At 40.9% G+C, this 16,546-nt stretch overlaps 2 non-coding genes and 2 pseudogenes across 2 annotated transcripts; all 4 read left to right on the top strand.

Moving 5' to 3' along the window:
• The first annotated feature begins 3,126 nt into the window (after nucleotides 1–3,126).
• On the top strand, nucleotides 3,127–3,246 carry LOC141267758 (5S ribosomal RNA; annotated as a pseudogene).
• Nucleotides 3,247–4,188: 942 nt separating this feature from the next.
• On the top strand, nucleotides 4,189–4,307 carry LOC141267104 (5S ribosomal RNA). Its single transcript, XR_012321119.1, has one exon. It is a non-coding gene; the product is annotated as a 5S ribosomal RNA (ribosomal RNA).
• Nucleotides 4,308–4,928: 621 nt separating this feature from the next.
• On the top strand, nucleotides 4,929–5,048 carry LOC141267185 (5S ribosomal RNA). Its single transcript, XR_012321198.1, has one exon. It is a non-coding gene; the product is annotated as a 5S ribosomal RNA (ribosomal RNA).
• A 7,641-nt stretch (nucleotides 5,049–12,689) lies between these two features.
• On the top strand, nucleotides 12,690–12,809 carry LOC141267826 (5S ribosomal RNA; annotated as a pseudogene).
• Nucleotides 12,810–16,546: the final 3,737 nt, after the last annotated feature.

The raw sequence follows: 16,546 nt of genomic DNA, 5'->3' as shown, positions 1-16,546 counted from the left end.
GAATTTTTGTACAAAAGTTGTTATCATATGTTGTACTTTTCCATTTTTGATGAGAGCTTTGTACAACCGTTCAAATATGGACATGAATGTATATGTACATTCTTTCCTACCAATCCTTAGTTTCTGCAGATCTTCTATGTTGGGAAAATCCTTTGTGACACAATAAATCAAATATCTTAATCTGTCCGAATCATTTTCCCATCCATTAGGAGAGTCATTTTCACAGGGCATTAAATGTAAACGTCTGGACAATGTCACAGGAATCCATATTTTAAATAATTGATTCCTCTCCTCATTGGATAAATCAAACTTATCAGAGAAGCTCTCAAATGTCTCTGAATTTCTACAGGCATGGATTTTGACATCATATTTTGGCATGATTTTTGTATAATTTCAGCAAATTTTTCCTCATTTTAATTTGGAGTTGAGCCTGGGTAATTCCAGAATTCTCTAATATTTTTAGTGGCTCTTGTACGTCCGTTCCTCCTACGTCACTCACGTCTCCTCCCACATCACCTAGTATATCGGTTTCTCGTATGTCAGTCATGTCTCCTCCCATGTCAGGTTTCTGTATGTCCGTCTTTTGGTCAGACCCAAGGTCACCTTCAGTTACAGACACGTGTCTTACTTCTTGTTCATTTTCCACATTACAGTCAGAATCAGTATCACCGTCTGACACTTCTACACTATTTTCCTGCTTAGAAATCTCTAACACAAGACTATGAAAAAAATCTACCAAATGTAGAATATTTCTCAATTTCTGTTTGTCTCTATTTACCAATTTAGAAGTTAACTGTAAATTCTGCAATTCACATTCTTTGTATAAACTGAGCCACAAAACTTCTATGTCATCTCCTACATTAACTTTGAAATTAATATTCCTTTGTTTAGCAAAAGAAGAAATTATATCCATATTTTGCTTACCTTAAGATTCCTTGGCTTCTCTTTATCAGCACGTCCTGTCTTCAGTTCGTCTGATTCTTTTCCTGTGTGATTCTGTTCCTTGTTAGTACCTCTGCTTCCTGTCTTTCCTCAGTCTGTAGGTCCTTTCTGCTTCCCGTGACAAACTAGTGAATTTACTGACACGTGAACAACAGCTGTTCAGCTCGTCAGGACACCCTCCTTGTTCACGGAAGAAATTCACTTACTTAATTTAAAAAACAAAAAAACAGGACTGGCTTGCTCACCATTGTAAAATAATACTCTTCCTGTATTATTTTTTTCTACTGAGGACTTCTCAAAGTATCAATATCACGATATTCTTATAAAAAATGTATCTATTTATTCTTGGATTGTCCATTAAAAAGAATCAGATTGCAGCAGGTACATACAATAATTAGTTATAAAGTAATTGTCCATTTGTCCATAATTTGCTTAATTGTTGAGATTCACCCATCTTTCCTTGGATCCTGGCTGGTAAATCATGTCTTTGTCCAGCATGTGTCCAGGCCTACATGTCATCTGCTTCTCAGCATGAAGATTCTGTGTCCTGTGGGGTGGGCAGAGCAAGAGAGCCCCCCCTTTCTGTACCATGGGCTTTTATAGCCAGTCGTATGGACACCTGTTCTACATATGGTAGTGAACCAAAAATACACACACAAATAGCGCATGTCAAGTAGACACGATGGCTGAGGCATAGAACTCAGAAAAATGATTATCGATTAACATTCCAAATGAATTTCCATAATTAACCATTTAACAGAGACCGCCTGGGAATGCCAGGTGCTGTAGGCTTTTGCTTTTTCCTTCCTTCCACCAGCAGGGGGCACTCTCTTCTATGCCTTTTTTCCATTCCCTTTCACAAGTGCACACATTCATTCTCTTTTCTTTTTTTCATTTGCTTTCTCTCTTGCGCTATTTCATCTCTGGACAAAGGAGCTTAATAGATAGAGGCAAAATAGTAATAGTAGCCCTAGTACGCACAATGTATTCCATATCTATAGTAGATTGCCCACCTACGGACTAATCCGGTGAGGGATCATCGTGTAACACTACACAAAGAGGGGGGAGGAGGCCAAAGCCCAAAAAAAAAAGAATGATCCATAGTGGTAAAAAGGTATAAATTTATTAGAAATGGGGGTAGGATAACACACATAAGATGCAAAGTATAAAAAATGGCGCACACATTAGGTGGAAACACTCAGGATCAGGTGAGATATACATATGGTAGCCAATAACCAAAAGACCTGAACTGGCTAGAGCATATAGCATTTGTAATATACCACATAGCACATAGAGACCTTAAATTATACATAAACTTTACTATATAACATGACAGTAAGTCCCCAAAGGATAGTCTACCTGTACCTGGTATGTGTGCGCAAACATACCAGGTACAGGTAGACTATCCTTTGGGGACTTACTGTCATGTTATATAGTAAAGTTTATGTATAATTTAAGGTCTCTATGTGCTATGTGGTATATTACAAATGCTATATGCTCTAGCCAGTTCAGGTCTTTTGGTTATTGGCTACCATATGTATATCTCACCTGATCCTGAGTGTTTCCACCTAATGTGTGCGCCATTTTTTATACTTTGCATCTTATGTGTGTTATCCTACCCGCATTTCTAATAAATTTATACCTTTTTACCACTATGGATCATCCTTTTTTTTTGGGCTTCGGCCTCCTCCCCGCTATTTCATCTCTGCAAAATACCAGCATCCTTCTGATCACCGTGGGCCTCCAGCATTGTTGCTTATTTACTTTTAATACTAGGCTCCTTTTCACCAGTACCAGCGTCTCCCGGGTGGCTGGAGGCAACAACCGGTAACCCCAAGCAGAAGACTTTTGCAGGCAACACGACCCTCCCCCTGAAGAGCAGCTCAAAGTCACTGGCAACTATCTCACCCTCTTCCTTCATTCAACCCTGGACGTCTCGCTCCACCCCCAAGTTACGGGTCCAGCTTGCTCTTTCTGTCACATTACCGCGATGAAGGGTTTAGCCTGCAGGAGACCCTGCGCCGAGACATTTTTGAAGACACCTGATGCGGCGGGTGAATCACTGCTAAACAAACCACACCTGTAGGGATGGCACAGACTTTGCATGGACCCTTTGGAGCACGGCCAGATTGCTCGCCACCAAGCGATCCTGAGAAAGGCTGGCCGGGCGATGGATTGAGCAGCGTCTACTGGCCATACCGCTTTGGATACGCCTGATCTCGTCTGATCTCGGAAGCAAAGCAGGGCTGGGCTTGGACAGTACTTGCATGGGAGACCTCCTGGGAACACCGGGTGCTGTAGACCATTTTGATGACGTTTTGCCCTACTGCCCAGCTCGGCAAGCATGGAATGGCGCCTTGCCGGACACCGACTTTAAGAAACTTAGATGATGGAAGCCCCAAGGCCTCTGAGCCAGTTGGCAGCTAAGTACGCTACCCCGCCGCCCTTCACGCAGGCCTGACACCGAGCTCCTTGCCACGACTAGGAGTGCTTATTGACTCCACAGCTCGCCGTGTGGAAATGATGGCGTTAAAAGCACCCGTGGCCGTGAAGGGGCCAGGCTTTCAGCAGGTGCCGAGGGAAGGTTTTGGATGCCGGCCGCCTAGCGAGGACCAGCAGAAGTAACATGTTTCTCTGCAAAGAAGCTTGTGCAACCAAGCCAGACGGCTGACAAAGAGCTAACCTCAGTGCAAGGAAGGCAAAGAAGGTGCGGAAGGAATTGGGGAGGGGGGGTTGATTCCTGCTAGGGCCCTGAAATCATAAAACAGGCAGGAGAGTCTGATGCATGGTGACGGAGAGGTTGTAGGGGCAGATAGGGGGTGTTGTCACGTGCGAGCACGTGTGCATGCTGGCTTGTGTGTGAGAGTGCGCTTCCTAGGTGTGGCGCGCTGCAGACAGTCAAAGGGATTGTTCCCTTTCATTAAAAGTTAATCCCCGGCTGAAGGCTATTAGAAAGCAACTAACCGCGCTCTACTCACCCTACCCGGGTCTACCGGTGAGTGTCGCCTCTGCTCCCGGCCTGTGGCATTGGCCGTGAAGCTGACGTTCCGTCGACAGCGCTGCAGCCGATCAGTGAGCTCAGTGGCTCTGAATGGGGCGTTCTGTCTACAAGACCTTTTAAGGAAGCCAGCAAAAAAATTGAAGAGAAGGGAAAGCACAAAAGGACCTGGTCTTGCTGAGCACTGGAAAGGGCATCCGGCAGCCAGCCTTCAAAGTTGAAAAGCAGCAAGTGAGAGGCTTGTCTGTGCCTATGGCCAAACCACCCTGAACACGCCCAATCTTGTCTGATCTTTGAAGCTAAGCAGGCTTGGGCCTGGTTAGTACTTGGATGGGAGACCACCTGGGAATACCAGGTGCTGTAGGCTTTTGCTTTTTCCTTCCTTCCACCAGCAGGGGGCACTCTCTTCTATGCCTTTTTTCCATTCCCTTTCACAAGTGCACACATTCAATTTCTTTTCTTTTTTTCATTTGCTTTCTCTCTTGCGCTATTTCATCTCTGCAAAATACCAGCATCCTTCTGATCACCGTGGGCCTCCAGCATTGTTGCTTATTTACTTTTAATACTAGGCTCCTTTTCACCAGGACCAGCGTCTCCTGGGTGGCTGGAGGCAACCACCGGTCACCCCAAGCAGAAGACCTTTGCAGGCAACACGACCCTCCCCCCTGAAGAGCAGCTCAAAGTCACTGGCAACCATCTCACCCTCTTCCTTCATTCACCCCTGGAAATCTCGCTCCGCCCCCAAGTTACGGGTCCAGCTTGCTCTTTCTGTCACATTACCGCGATGAAGGATTTAGCCTGCAGGAGACCCTGCGCCGAGACATTTTTGAAGACAACTGATGCGGCGGGTGAATCACTGCTAAACAAACCACACCTGTAGGGACGGCACAGCCTTTGCATGGAACCTTCGGAGCCCGCCCCGTCACGGCCAGATTGCTCGCCACCAAGCGATCCTGAGAAAGGCTAGCCGGGCAATGGATCAAGCAGCGTCTACTGGCCATACCACCTTGGATACACCCGATCTCGTCTGATCTCGGAAGCAAAGCAGGGCTGGGCTCAGACAGTACTTTGATGGGAGACCTCCTGGGAACACCGGGTGCTGTAGACCATTTTGATGACGTTTTGCCCTACTGCCCAGCTCGGCTAGCATGGAACGGCGCCTTGCCAGACACCGACATTAAGTAACTTAGATGATGGAAGCCCCAAGGCCTCTGAGCCAGTTGGCAGCTAAGTACGCTACCCCGCCGCCTTCACACAGGCCTGACACCGAGCTCCTTGTCACGGCTAGGAGTGTTTATTGACTCCGCAGCTCGCCGTGTGGAAATGATGGCGTTAAATGCACCCGGGGCCGTGAAGGGGCCAGGCTTTCAGCAGGTGCCCAGGGAAGGTTTTGGATGCCGGTCGCCTAGCGAAGGCAAGCAGAAGTAACATGTTTCTCTGCAAAGAAGCTTGTGTAACCAAGCCAGACGGCTGACAAAGAGCTAACCTCAGTGCAAGGAAGGCAAGGAAGGTGCGGAAGGAATTTTGGAGGGGGGGGTGATTCCTGCTAGGGCCCTGAAATCCTAAAACAGGCAGGAGAGTCTGACGCATGGTGACGGAGAGGTTGTAGGGGCAGATAGGGGGTGTTGTCACGTGCAAGCACGTGTGCATGCTGGCTTGTGTGTGAGAGTGCGCTTCCTAGGTGTGGCGCGCTGCAGACAGTCAAAGGGATTGTTCCCTTTCATTAAAAGTTAATCCCCGGCTGCAGCCTATTAGAAAGCAACTAACCGCGCTCTACTCTCCCTACCCGGGTCTACCGGTGAGTCTCGCCTCTGCTCCCGGCCTGTGGCATTGGCCGTGAAGCTGACGTTCCGTCGACAGCGCTGCAGCCGATCATTGAGCTCAGCGGCTCTGAGTGGGGCGTTGTGTCTACAAGACCTTTTAAGGAAGCCAGCAAAAAAATTGAAGAGAAGGGAAAGCACAAAAGGACCTGGTCTTGCTGAGCACTGGAAAGGGCAGCCGGCAGCCAGACGTCAAAGTAGAAAAGCAGCAAGTGAGAGGCTTGTCTCTGCCTACGGCCACACCACCCTGAACACGCCTGATCTCATTTGATCTCGGAAGCTAAGCAGGGTCGGGCCTGGTTAGTACTTGGATGGGAGACTGTAAAATATTACTCTTCCTGAATTATTTTTTTCTACTGAGGACTTCTCAAAGTATCAATATCACGATATTCTTATAAAAAAATGTATCTATTTATTCGTGGATTGTCCATTAAAAAGAATCAGATTGCAGCAGGTACATACAATAATTAGTTATAAAGTAATTGTCCATTTGTCCATAATTAACTTAATTGTTGAGATTCACCCATCTTTCCTTGGATCCTGGCTGGTAAATCATGTTTTTGTCCAGCATGTGTCCAGGCCTACATGTCATCTGCTTCTCAGCATGAAGATTCTGTGTCTTGTGGGGTGGGCAGAGCAAGAGACCCCCCCTTTTCTGTACCATGGACTTTTATAGCCAGTCGTATGGACACCTGTTCTACATATGGTAGTGAACCAAAAATACACACACAAATAGCGCATGTCAACTAGACACGATGGCTGAGGCATAGAACTCAGAAAAATGAATATCGATTAACATTCCAAATGAATTTCCATAATTAACCATTTAACATTTCCCCCTTCTTTGAGAATAAAATGACTTTAACTGAAATTTCTCAAAAGAAGATACATTCATCAATCATTTTTTCTTTCCTTCTTCCTTGGAAATATCATTAAATTTCTATAATAATAATAATAGTAATAATAGTATCAATATCGGATTATTGTTATATAATGATGTGAATTCACGTTATGGTAAGCCGTGACTAATATTCATTTAATATGTATAATTATACTTCCCTATATCTAAATTGAAGCAATCGCGGGTTCAATCGTCATCATCTGATGTCATCGGGTCGTCGTCTCGTCTTCTTCTTGGTTCTTTTATAACACAGTCTTTAGATGAAAACTCCTTTGAAATAAATTACAGCATGTAGATATTGTACAGTCCATAATTGTGTTCATTATTGTTCAGTCCATAAACTGTACTCTTTATTAGAAAGATCATGTGTGTCAGTTGATAAGAAAACAAAGTCCATGGATGAAATGTAGCTTTAATATCTGTGCAGTGTCACCTGGACTTACGTTGGATCGTCTTTGGAATCTTCCGTGTGTCCGCACTGGTCTCGTGTCACTTTTGGAACAGATGTGAAGTCTTTGGTCAGTAAAGCAAGGGTTAACTTGACACTTTCCTGCTTTATATAGCACCATAACCAGTACTCAGTCCTTTATATACAGGACACATATGCCAGGTATTACCTGTTCACCAGCTTTCATTGAAGCGTTGCAGGTGATAAGAAACCACTGGAACGTGATGAAACTTAAACACAACACAGTACATATAGGATCATCGTCCTCTGCCGTCCTGGTGATCAGTGGTGTGAATTGTATTGTATGTAATGGACACAGTCTATTATAACACTCAGCATTCACACCTGTTACCTTCTGAGACGTCCGGATATCAGTTGCTTCTTCTTGTAACTTTTGAGAATCTCTTTGATTTATAAAAATTAAAAGTCTTTATTAGGATAGAATTCATAATTGCGATGTCTTGATTGAAGTCTTCATTCCCTAATCTGATACCAAATCTGGCAGTTTTTCCTAACCTATAATATCACAGCGTAACATAGCAATCAGTAATATCCATCTAATTATTATCAAAATATTTAAATAAATTATGTTTGGAATAATAAACAATAATAGATAATAATTCATTATCAATCAAGTTCTCCATATGATAGAACATTTTTATGTCATAGGTGTAATTACCTTTTCCAACCCATAGGTGTCAGTGTATTTTGAAAAAACAAGTTTTTATATCTTTATTAAACCAATAATATCAAAGAATGTATACTCCTGAACCAAAATGAATAAATATATGAATGTATGAATGAATGAATGAATGAATGAATAAATGAATGAATGAATTGTTGTGTTTACTCAGAAAATGTAAACATTTTTTTCCTTAGCAATATATATTTAATGAAGCAATACTCTTGTATTAGACATTACTTTATTAAATATTAATGTGTTTTCTCAATTGAGATATTGAACTGAAATAAAATCAAATGAGAATTAAAAAATGAAAAAATAGAAAAATAAGAAGTATAAAGTAAGAATAAAATTTAAAAAATGAAAAATAAAATTAAGAGTAAAAATAAGAATAAAAATAAAAATAAGGCCTTTAAATTTTAATGACAAATGCAGAGTAATTATATTCTCCATAAAAAATACCCTTATATCTCCATTATCTGGATGATTTCATATTTGTCATAACCTTGTACCACCAAAAAATATTAAATTATGCAACTTTGCATGTAATACCCTTCTTAATTATACCATAGTACCTTATTATTATTTCTTCTTTATTAAAATGTGTGGAAAATAAGTATTGATCAAAAGTGATTATGTAATCAGGATCAAAAACACATTTTCCCCCTTAATACCAAAAATATTATTTTATAAAATTTATGTATATATCAGAACCAAATTAAAAATAATTATTCTTCTAGAAATAATGTGCATAAATTTCATATCGATGAGTAGCATAGATTTGACTAAAGAGAGGTGTGTACCTACTTAGGTAACCATTAAAAATAATATTATAGTTATTCAAGAATATTATCATGTGGAAAATTATTCTAAATATAAATTTGCTTTGTAAACCATTTTGATGTGTGGTTGCCCTTATCCACTATTAGTTAAATCAAGAAATAATAATTATTAAAGAAATATAGAAATATATATATGTAGATACAGTAATACCTAATTATGTATTATAATTTCCTCAGAATTAAATATATTTTTGTACCTTCACATAAAGAAACATTTTTTTTTTCAAATATACGAGGCCTCTGTCACATCAATCACACTTAGCAGCTGCTGATTTACTCATCTGTCACCTTCACTCTGACATTCACAGATCTGTTCAACTCAAACATTCCACATATGAAGTTTTAGATATATATATATTTAACCCAAAATTGTTGTATCCCAATTTATTAATGCGCATTGCCATATCAATTGAATATCTTTATATTTCTTTGAATATTCCCCAAGTACATATTATATAATATGAGAGTAAGTCACTGGAATTTCAGACACTTGAAAAAACTCTTGTCTTAGATTCTTTTTTCACTGGCTGCCCGGTCTTAAGTTACATCAGTTGAAAATATAATGAATGGGATCCTATACTATTAGCTCAAAGTTCAAAGGCCGCAGCTGTCACACGTCATGCTGTAAAGCTACTTTAATTTGCACGAACAGTTCATGCACAGAAAATATTAGCAACACAAAATAATTAATAAGTATTACATATATATTATAGTTCAACTAGATATATTGTTATTATTTTAAAATGTTATACACATAAAATCATGCCATTTTTTCACTTCCTGTGTGAATAAAGAAATAAATCCATTTTAGAGTTCTTTGATCAAATCCTGCTTTGGAATGAAAACTCTAAGGAAATATAAGAAAATAAAATTAAATATCAAATTCATACAGAAACAGAATTATTTAAATATCTTATACATATATTGGTTGGTTCTAATGTAATTCAAAATATTGCTACTTAAATTTATATATATGAAGTTCTAATTTATTAATTAATATATATATATATTTTATAAACGTATATATAAATACAATTATACGCAATCTCTACTTAGACAAGTGTATATATATATATATATATATATATATATATATATGAACTATTAGAAACTATGTAACTACAATTTTACTGTATAAGATTATAAATAAATATTGAGACATTGTATTACATTTTGATACAACATTATAATTACAGTTTTTCCTTAGCCACTCCCTAAACAAATCTTCTGTCTCTCTCATATATCTCTAGGAACGCCCTATTTAGGAAAGACATTTTTCTATCCTTCAAAACCTCAGAGAACTGCCTGTTCTTCTGTCCACATTCCATGACGTCACTGTGAGTTGGTCGTCTCACCTGTCTCTGTCCATCTGTTTCAGCCATTTTCCTTTTTAGAGAATCAAAGTTCTGACTGAGAATTAACTCATTCTGTGGAGAGATGGATCTTTGCACTGGCTGATATGGCTTATAACATATATGAAATCTTCTGCGTATTTGATATAGTTCACTATGGGGATGACTCAGTCTAGGAGAGTTTGATATTGGTTTTTGGTAAGATTTTACCTTTCCTGGTTTAATAAATTTAGCTTGATTTATTTTCTTTTCACGATTCTCATGTTTTCTAACAGAATCCAGCATCTGCGCACATTCAAATAATGAATTTTTTTGTGATGCCATAACTTGGGAAACTGAATTTAGGAATTTGAATTTTTGTACAAAAGTTGTTATCATATGTTGTACTTTTCCATTTTTGATGAGAGCTTTGTACAACCGTTCAAATATGGACATGAATGTATATGTACATTCCTTCCTACCAATCCTTAGTTTCTGCAGATCTTCTATGTTGGGAAAATCCTTTGTGACACAATAAATCAAATATCTTAATCTGTCCGAATCATTTTCCCATCCATTAGGAGAGTCATTTTCACAGGGCATTAAATGTAAACGTCTGGACAATGTCACAGGAATCCATATTTTAAATAATTGATTCCTCTCCTCAATGGATAAATCAAACTTATCAGAGAATTTATCAAATGTCTCTGAATTTCTACAGGCATGGATTTTGACATCATATTTTGGCATGATTTTGTATAATTTCAGCAAATTTTTCCTCATTTTAATTTGGAGTTGAGCCTGTGTAATTCCAGAATTCTCTGATATTTTTAGTGGCTCTTGTACGTCCGTTCCTCCTACGTCACTCACGTCTCCTCCCACATCACCTAGTATGTCGGTTTCTCGTATGTCAGTCATGTCTCCTCCCATGTCAGGTTTCTGTATGTCCGTCTCTTGGTCAGACCCAAGGTCACCTTCAGTTACAGACACGTGTCTTACTTCTTGTTCATTTTCCACATTACAGTCAGAATCAGTATCACCGTCTGACACTTCTACACTATTTTCCTGCTTAGAAATCTCTAACACAAGACTATGAAAAAAATCTACCAAATGTAGAATATTTCTCAATTTCTGTTTGTCTCTATTTACCAATTTAGAAGTTAACTGTAAATTCTGCAATTCACATTCTTTGTATAAACTGAGCCACAAAACTTCTATGTCATCTCGTACATTAACTTTGAAATTAATATTACTTTGTTTAGCAAAAGAAGAAATTATATCCATATTTTGCTTACCTTAAGATTCCTTGGCTTCTCTTTATCAGCACGTCCTGTCTTCAGTTCGTCTGATTCTTTTCCTGTGTGATTCTGTTCCTTGTTAGTACCTCTGCTTCCTGTCTTTCCTCAGTCTGTAGGTCCTTTCTGCTTCTCGTGACAAACTAGTGAATTTACTGACACGTGAACAACAGCTGTTCAGCTCGTCAGGACTCCCCCTTGTTCACGGAAGAAATTCACTTACTTAATTTAAAAAACAAAAAAACAGGACTGGCTGGCTCACCATTGTAAAATAATACTCTTCCTGTATTATTTTTTTCTACTGAGGACTTCTCAAAGTATCAATATCATGATATTCTTATAAAAAAATGTATCTATTTATTCTTGGATTGTCCATTAAAAAGAATCAGATTGCAGCAGGTACATACAATAATTAGTTATAAAGTAATTGTCCATTTGTCCATAATTACCTTAATTGTTGAGATTCACCCATCTTTCCATGGATCCTGGCTGGTAAATCATGTCTTTGTCCAGCATGTGTCCAGGCCTACATGTCATCTGCTTCTCAGCATGAAGATTCTGTGTCTTGTGGGGTGGGCAGAGCAAGAGAGCCCCCCCTTTCTGTACCATGGGCTTTTATAGCCAGTCGTATGGACACCTGTTCTACATATGGTAGTGAACCAAAAATACACACACAAATAGCGCATGTCAATTAGACACGATGGCTGAGGCATAGAACTCAGAAAAATGATTATCGATTAACATTCCAAATGCATTTCCATAACTAACCATTTAACAGAGACCGCCTGGGAATGCCAGGTGCTGTAGGCTTTTGCTTTTTCCTTCCTTCCACCAGCAGGGGGCACTCTCTTCTATGCCTTTTTTCCATTCCCTTTCACAAGTGCACACATTCATTCTCTTTTCTTTTTTTCATTTGCTTTCTCTCTTGCGCTATTTCATCTCTGCAAAATACCAGCATCCTTCTGATCACCGTGGGCCTCCAGCATTGTTGCTTATTTACTTTTAATACTAGGCTCCTTTTCACCAGGACCAGCGTCTCCCGGGTGGCTGGAGGCAACAACTGGTAACCCCAAGCAGAAGACTTTTGCAGGCAACACGACCCTCCCCCTGAAGAGCAGCTCAAAGTCACTGGCAACCATCTCACCCTCTTCCTTCATTCACCCCTGGACGTCTCGATCTGCCCCCAAGTTACGGGACCAGCTTGCTCTTTCTGTCACATTACCGCGATGAAGGGTTTAGCCTGCAGGAGACCCTGCGCCCAGACATTTTTGAAGACACCTGATGCGGCGGGTGAATCACTGCTAAACAAACCACACCTGTAGGGATGGCACAGCCTTTGCATGGACCCTTCGGAGCCTGCCCCGTCACGGCCAGATTGCTCGCCACCAAGCGATCCTGAGAAAGGCTGGCCAGGCGATGGATCAAGCAGCGTCTACTGGTCATACCACCTTGGATACGCCCGATCTCTTCTGATCTCGGAAGCAAAGCAGGGCTGGGCTTGGACAGTACTTGGATGAGAGACCTCCTGGGAACACCGGGTGCTGTAGACCATTTTGATGACGTTTTGCCCTACTGCCCAGCTCGGCTAGCATGGAACGGAGCCTTGCCGGACACCGACCTTAAGTAACTTAGATGATGGAAGCCCCAAGGCCTCTGAGCCAGTTGGCAGCTAAGTACACCACCCCGCCGCCTTAACGCAGGCCTGACACCGAGCTCCTTGCCACGGCTAGGAGTGCTTATTGACTCCGCAGCTCGCCGTGTGGAAATGATGGCGTTAAAAGCACCTGTTGCCGTAAAGGGGCCAGGCTTTCAGCAGGTGCCCAGGGAAGGTTTTGGATGCCGGCCGCCTAGCGAGGGCCAGCAGAAGTAACATGTATCTCTGTAAAGAAGCTTGTGTAACCAAGCCAGACGGCTGCCAAAGAGCTAACCTCAGTGCAAGGAAGGCAAGGAAGGTGTGGAAGGAATTGGGGAGGGGGGGGGTTGATTCCTGCTAGGGCCCTGAAATCATAAAACAGGCAGGAGAGTCTGATGCATGGTGACAGAGAGGTTGTACGGGCAGATAGGGGGTGTTGTCACGTGCGAGCACGTGTGCATGCTGGCTTTTGTGTGAGAGTGCACTTCCTAGGTGTGGCGCGCTGCAGACAGTCAAAGGGATTGTTCCCTTTCATTAAAAGTTAATCCCCGGCTGCAGGCTATTAGAAAGCAACTAACCGCGCTCTGCTCACCCTACCCGGGTCTACCGGTGAGTCTCGCCTCTGCTCCCGGCCTGTGGTATTGGCCGTGAAGCTGACGTTCCGTCGACAGCGCTGCAGCCGATCAGTGAGCTCAGCGGCTCTGAGTGGGGCGTTGTGTCTAGAGATGAGCGTTGTTCTACTCGAACTGTTCGCCAATCTCAAATTCGAGCTGTTTTGGGCGGTGTTCGAGCCGTTCGGCGAACACGAACAATTTGAGAAAAATTCGGCTGTTCGAGGTTATGTTCGATAACTGTTCGTGCACCAAAATCATAACTGGATTTTTTCTCAGTAATGATGAAAATTAATGTTAATACGCAGTTTGAGTGTACAGCGGGGTGGGGGGAGGGGCAGGGGATGGATCTCTGCAGTAACAAAGAAGATCTCCATTTTTTTTTCTCTTTCCCGCATTTGCAGTGGGGAGGTGCAATCTGTCAGCCTATCAGCAGCGCACACACGGAGCGAAGTGCTTTTTTTCACACAAGCAAGGGCATGTGTCATTGGCAGTGTATGTCACATGTCCTTGCCCTATAAGACCAAGCCATTTTCCCCGTCGCCACCATTTTCTCACTGCTGCAGCTGCGTGTTAGACGGCACCGCTGTTGCTGTGTGCGCTATACCTTGTTAATTTCAAGCCAATTTTCGCACAAATATACAGATAGCTTGGGAGTAGGGAATAGTTGTGATTGCAGTCCTTTTAAGGACAAGGTTACAGCATTTCCTACGACTTTTATCAGGCAGGTCTGTGCTCTTAAATAGATAGATTGTGGGAGTAAAGACTAATTGTAATTCGAGTCCTTTTCAGGACTAGGTTACATCAGTTCCTATCAGTTTTTGCCAGGCAGGTCTGTGCCAGTGCTGTGCAAGTTTTTTTCACAGCATTTGGCTGAATCTAGCAAAGCTAATCCTTTTTGGCCTATTGCAGAGTGTGTTAGTCAGTGGAGTAGCCTATCTGTGTTGCAAGATATACCACCTGTGTATAGAATACCAATTTTTTTACTGCACCTAGTGAAGTAAAATCTTTTGGGCATAGCATCATTCTATTAGTCCATCTATACTGACCTCCATCAGGTTGCAAATTAAATATAATTTTTTTCTGCATCTAGCTCTGAAAAAATATTGGGCTTCTAGCTGTGTGTGGGACTTGTTCTATTAATCCATCTATACAGACCTCCATCAGGTTGCAAACTGAATATATTTTTTTCTGCATCTACCTCTGAAAAAATATTGGGCTTCTAGCTGTGTGTGGGACTTGTTCTATTAATCCATCTATACAGACCTCCATCAGGTTGCAAACTGAATATATTTTTTTCTGCATCTACCTCTGAAAAAATATTGGGCTTCTAGCTGTGTGTGGGACATGTTGTATTAGTCCATCTATATTGACCTCCATCAGGTTGCAAACTGAATATAATTTTTTTCTGCATCTACCTCTGAAAAAATATTTGGGCTTCTAGCTGTGTGTGGGACTTGTTCTATTAGTCCATCTATACTGACCTCCATAAGGTTGCAAACTGAATATAATTTTTTTCTGCATCTACCTCTGAAAAAATATTTGGCCTTCTAGCTGTGTGTGGGACTTGTTCTATTAATTCATCTATACAGACCTCCATCAGGTTGCAAACTGAATATATTTTTTTCTGCATCTACCTCTGAAAAAATATTGGGCTTCTAGCTGTGTGTGGGACTTGTTCTATTAATCCATCTATACAGACCTCCATCAGGTTGCAAACTGAATATAATTTTTTTCTGCATCTACCTCTGAAAAAATATTTGGGCTTCTAGCTGTGTGTGGGACTTGTTCTATTAGTCCATCTATACTGACCTCCATAAGGTTGCAAACTGAATATAATTTTTTTCTGCATCTACCTCTGAAAAAATATTTGGCCTTCTAGCTGTGTGTGGGACTTGTTCTATTAATTCATCTATACAGACCTCCATCAGGTTGCAAACTGAATATATTTTTTTCTGCATCTACCTCTGAAAAAATATTGGGCTTCTAGCTGTGTGTGGGACTTGTTCTATTAATCCATCTATACAGACCTCCATCAGGTTGCAAACTGAATATAATTTTTTTCTGCATCTACCTCTGAAAAAATATTTGGGCTTCTAGCTGTGTGTGGGACTTGTTCTATTAGTCCATCTATACTGACCTCCATAAGGTTGCAAACTGAATATAATTTTTTTCTGCATCTACCTCTGAAAAAATATTTGGCCTTCTAGCTGTGTGTGGGACTTGTTCTATTAGTCCATCTATACTGACCTCCATCAGGTTGCAAATTGAATATAATTTTTTTCTGCATCTAGCTCTGAAAAAATGTTTGGCCTTCTAGCAGTGTGTGGGACTTGTTCTATTAGTCCATCTATACTGACCTCCATCAGGTTGCAAACTGAATATAGTTTTTTCTGCATCTACCTCTGAAAAAATATTGGGCTTCTAGCTGTGTGTGGGACTTGTTCTATTAATCCATCTATACAGACCTCCATCAGGTTGCAAACTGAATATATTTTTTTCTGCATCTACCTCTGAAAAAATATTGGGCTTCTAGCTGTGTGTGGGACTTGTTCTATTAATCCATCTATACAGACCTCCATCAGGTTGCAAACTGAATATATTTTTTTCTGCATCTACCTCTGAAAAAATATTGGGCTTCTAGCTGTGTGTGGGACTTGTTCTATTAATCCATCTATACAGACCTCCATCAGGTTGCAAACTGAATATAATTTTTTTCTGCATCTACCTCTGAAAAAATATTTGGGCTTCTAGCTGTGTGTGGGACTTGTTCTATTAGTCCATCTATACTGACCTCCATAAGGTTGCAAACTGAATATATTTTTTTTCTGCATCTAGCACTGAAAAAATATTTGGCCTTCTAGCAGTGTGTGGGACTTGTTCTATTAGTCATCTATACTGACCTCCATCAGGTTGCAAATTCAAAATAATTTTTTGTCTGCATCTACCTCTGAAAAAATATTTGGCCTTCTAGCAGTGTGTGGGACTTGTTCTATTAGTCCATCTATACTGACCTCCATCAGGTTGCAAACTGAATATAATT

The sequence above is a fragment of the Phyllobates terribilis genome, unplaced genomic scaffold, assembly GCF_046119375.1.
Source record: "Phyllobates terribilis strain yellow unplaced genomic scaffold, ASM4611937v1 Scaffold_4__5_contigs__length_816908805, whole genome shotgun sequence".
In the NCBI taxonomy this organism is placed as follows: domain Eukaryota; kingdom Metazoa; phylum Chordata; class Amphibia; order Anura; family Dendrobatidae; genus Phyllobates; species Phyllobates terribilis.
Note: the sequence above shows the minus strand (reverse complement) of the source record. Positions and strands in the feature narration are given on the sequence as shown.